Raw genomic sequence first — 4,933 nt, 5'->3', positions numbered from 1 at the left:
GTGTGACTTTTTTTCATATTGCAATAGGTGTTAGGGTTTGGGTCTGTGGGTGATTTTCCTTTTACCTAGGATCCCAGCAGTTGAAGTCTGTAAATATCTGACTTCATCCTGAACACAATGATGAGTACAGTTTTCTGGAGCAAGTAAATCAGAAGATGATGTTAAGCAGTTTTTGGTTTTGTTTTTTTGAGACGGTGTTTCTCTGTATTGTTTTGGCACCTGTCCTGGAACTAGCTCTGTAGACCAGGCTGGCCTCGAACTCACAGAGATCCACCTGCCTCTGCCACCCTAGTGCTGCGATTAAAGGCGTGCCCCACCAACCTCAGGCTCTCTCTTTTTTAAAGATCTATTTATTATTTATACAGTGTTCTGTCTGCATACCAGAAGAGGGCACCAGATCTCATAGATGGTTGTGAGCCACCATGTGCTTGATGGGAATTAAACCCCTGGAAGAGCAATCAGTGCTTTTAACGTCTGAGCCATCTCTCCAGTGTCCACAGTGTGTATTTCTTCACCTTCATAGCTATAGTAAGATGTGTTGTTCTCCTAAGGTCGGGTTCTAGGAAATCAGTTCTTCAAATGGGTAGTGATATTTTGAAATAGACACGTAGACTTCAAGGGTATTAGTTTGTAAACTTAAGACAGAATTCAAGAAATGAGCTCACTTTTTCACAGGTAGATCGGTTAATGCCATATGACTTCTTTCTTGGCAATATGCTAAATATAAACTTAAAGATTTTTGATGAGTTGGGCAGTGGTGGTGCACACCTTTAATACTAGTAAATCCCAGCACTCAGGAGGCAGAGGCAGGCAGAACTCTGAGTTCGAAGTCAACAGAGTCAGTTCCAGGACAGCCAGGGATGCACAGTGAAACCCTCTAGGGAGGAGGAGGGGATTAAGATAGGGTCTTATGTAACCTAGACTAGCCTCAAACTTGCTATGTTCAAGGTTACCTTGAACTTGTTACCCTCACTTGACCTCCCACATTCTGAGATTACAGCCTTTATTACCAAGCACAGTATTATATATTGTTAGGGATATTGAACTTGGGGTTTTGTGCATACTAGGCAAACACTATACCTGCCAACTTCCATCCCAGCCCCTAACTTAAACTAAAAGCCAGGCATAATGGTTAGTTTAGGTCTGTAAACAGCACTAAGGAGACTCTCAAGAGGATCCCTGCAAGCTCAAGGCCAAGCCTGATAAGGATGATTCCAGGACAGCCTGGGCTAGAGTGAGACCTGTCTCAAACACCCCCTGTACTGATTACTTTTTTGTTGCTGTGATAAAACACCATGACCAAAGTTTGTTTTGGTTTATGGTTTCAAAGGAGGAATCTGTATTGAGGAAGGCCTGGCAGCAGATGGACGAACAGAAAGCTGGCTGTCACATTTCACCTGCACACAGCAAGCAGGGAAATCTGCAAAACCTTCAAGTTTGAACCCCAATGATACTCTTCTAGCAATGCTTCAAGCCCTGAATTTTCCATAGCCCCCAAACAGTGCAGCCAAGTGTTTAAATACATAAACCCATGGAAATACTTCTCAGTTGAACTGGAACACTCAGAAATAACAATTGGAAAAAAAAACCTTAGCCCACTTTTGCCGTGCATAGTGATGCACACAAGTGTATGTCTGCACTTGGTGACAAGTGGCAAGAGCATCAGAGTCTGAAGGGTAATCGGGGTTCATGATAAGGTCCTATTGAAGAAACAAACAACATATTTTTGTCTTATGAATACAAAAAGGCATGATGGCACATGCCTTTAGTCTAGCACTCGGGAGGCAGAGGCAAGTGGATCTCTGTGAGTTCCAGACCAACCTGGCCTACAAGAGCTAGTTCCGGGACAGCCTTCAAAACCACAGAGAAACCCTGTCTTTAAAAAAACAAAATACAAAATATTTACCCCCCCCCCAAAGTGGAAGTAGCCATATTCCTAAGCCCAACCATATTCTTTTCTAAAAATAATATGTGGACTGGGAATGTAGTTAAGCAAACGAATAGAATGTACAGACTTGGGTTTGATGTCTAGCACCCCATAAAAGTGTGGTGCACACTACTGGAGGTGGAGACAGGAGGATGAGGAGTTCAAGATGATCCTTGAGCTACATAATTTAAGTCTGGCCTTTGATGTATGAGAGCCCTGCCTCAAAAAGCGGGGGAAGCCAGGTGTGGTGCACACCTTTAATCCCATGACTTGGGAAGCAGAATTGGTAGATCTCAGTTCACGACCAACCTGGTCTACATAGAGAAAGAGGTCCAGGCCAGCCAGGACTACAGAATGAGACCCTGTTTCAAAATAAAAAGACCTGGGAATGGTAGTGTGCCTTTAACCCTAGCATGCAGGAAGCAGAGGGCCATCCAGGCTTAACTTCGAGGTCCCATTGAGGGGGGGGGGGGTGTTTTTTTCAAGACATGGTTTCTGTGTCTGTAGCCCTTGATGTCCTGGAACTCACAAAGATCCACCTGCCTCTGCCTCCCAAAAGCTGGGATTACAGGCTTGCATCGCCACCACTCAGCATGGGACCTTATCTTACCTCAGAATGGCCCATTTTAGCAAGTACAAGACTGCCTGTACCTGTCCTACCATTTCATGTTGCCTACTGCAACTGTGACAAGAATGGCTCCAACCAAAATCCTGCGGAGCACCCACAACACTGCTACATGGGAGGGTCCTATAAAGTAGTGCTAGAGTAAGTAAACATGGAAAGACAAGCGTTCGGGGGGAAAAGGGGTACAGTCTCCCTTGTTTATATTTCTTTTCTGATAGCTGGCCTAGAACTCAAGATCTTCCTGCATCTGCCTCCTGAGTGCTAGGAATATAGATATACCATCGTATGCAGCATGGGATGTATTTAAATGAAACCCATTGCTTTGTACAATGAATGTACTCTAAAGTAGTAAAGATCAGTGACTAAGAGCCCTTGCAGAGGATCTGGGTTCAATTCCCAGCACCCATATGATGGATCACAAGCATATTTGATTGCAGTTCCAGGGGATCTAATGCTCTCCTGACCTCGGGCACTGAATGTGGATAGTGCATGTATATGCAGGCAAACATTATTGCATGTGAATTAAACTAAAATGCAAATTAAAATTGTAAAGATTAGTAATTGTGAAGAGCTAATGTCAATATGTCCAAACAGAATGTTCAGGAGTGAACCCTGAAGAAGGTAGCACACATCTGTAATCTTACAATTTAGGAGGCTGAGGCAAGAAGGTCATGAGTTTGAATCCAACCTGGGCTACATAGAGCCCCTGTGTTTGGTTTGGTTTGGTTTTTTGAGACAGGGTACCATCTGTGTAGCTGCCCTGGAAGTTACTCTGTAGAGCAGGCTGGTATTGAACTCACAGAAATCTGCCTCCTGAGTGCTGGAAATAAAGGTATCTGCCACTACCACCCAGCCTTCTTTTGTTTTTAAAAGAGGTCAAAATGGTACTGCTGTTCAATTCCCAGGACTCACAGAAGTAGACTAGGTTGATACAATGTTATGAAAATATCTCTTACATTCTAGAAGACTGGAACATTTGCGGGACCTCATAGCCAGAGCTATTAATATATCTTGAGGTCACTTAAGACTGATAACCCACTCAGACTGTTTAACCTGTCTTTAAGAGATATAGCAACCAAGCTAACTTGCCTTAGATTTTCACATAATCATCTTTTATGTCCCAAGCTAATATATGGCTGTAAACTTAAATTAGGTACTCTTCCATTCCCATGACCCTTAGTACATGAGTATCACTTGCTGAAGGCAGCAAAAATAGAAATTGAAAGCAGTCTTCTAAAATGAATATCCACCATAAATGTTGTAGCACAACATTTGGATGTTGGATGATAAACAGTGATGTTTGTAATACTGCTATCTGAGTCAGCTGGGGTCTTTGGAGTTAATTACATAATCCCTTGGAAAACTCTGTTGAAGGTTTCTGGTAAATATCCCATTGTCCTTTCCCAGGTGATGTTTCCCATGCTGTTCAGTACCGACAGCAAAGCCCTTTGTCAGAGATTGTCAGAGACAGACACAGAAACAATCAGATTCACAAGACAGCCTTCAGGGAGGCAAGAGTCAGACAGGATGGAAGACACAGGAAACATGAGGTAGTGAATCCAAATCTGGACTTACTTTTAGTTAAATGACCCCAGGAGGGAAGTGCTTTCCTTCCTTCCTTTCTTTTTCTTTTTTCTTTCTTTTCTTTTTTTTTTTTTTTTTTTTTTTTTTTTTTTTTTTTTTTTTTTTTTTTGCTGGCCTCGAACTCACAGAGATCCACCTGCCTCTGCCTCCCAAACACTGGGACTAAAGTGTGCACCACCATTGCCCGGCCTGTACTTTGATTTCCTAATGCAAAACCAACACATTATTGGTAACTTGGAGTTGATCAATGTGTTTACTTCACACGAAGAGAACAACGGCAAGTTGTCCTCTGACCTCCACAAGTGTGCTGGGGCATGCATGAATGCCTCACCCACACAAGTACAAAGTAATTTCTTTAAAAACCCTAACATAGCCAGGCAGTGGAACACTCAGGAGACAGAGGCAGGAAGAGCTCCCTGAGTTTGAGGCCAGCCTGTTGTACAGAATGAGTTCTAGGACACCAAGTCTAAACAGAGAAACCATCCATGTCTTGGAAAACAAACATACAAACAAGCAAAAACTCAAGTAGCAGGAGGGATGGCTCAGCAGTTGAGAGCACTGATTATTCTTCCACAGGACCCAGGTTTAATTCCCAGCACCTACATGGCAGCTCACAACTGTCTGTAGCTCCAAGTCTGGAGGATCTGGCATCTTCACAAACATGCATGCAGGCAAAACACCAGTGCACATAAAATAAAAAGGGAAAAAAAATCCCAAGATACAACTTTTTAATGATATTGATGTGTCCTTTGGGGTAAAGGGAGAGGCGAGGCTAGCAACTACTTTTTGTTTGTTTT

This window comes from Phodopus roborovskii, unplaced genomic scaffold, assembly GCF_943737965.1.
Source record: "Phodopus roborovskii unplaced genomic scaffold, PHOROB, whole genome shotgun sequence".
In the NCBI taxonomy this organism is placed as follows: Eukaryota; Metazoa; Chordata; class Mammalia; order Rodentia; family Cricetidae; genus Phodopus; species Phodopus roborovskii.
This window is presented reverse-complemented; position numbering follows the sequence as displayed.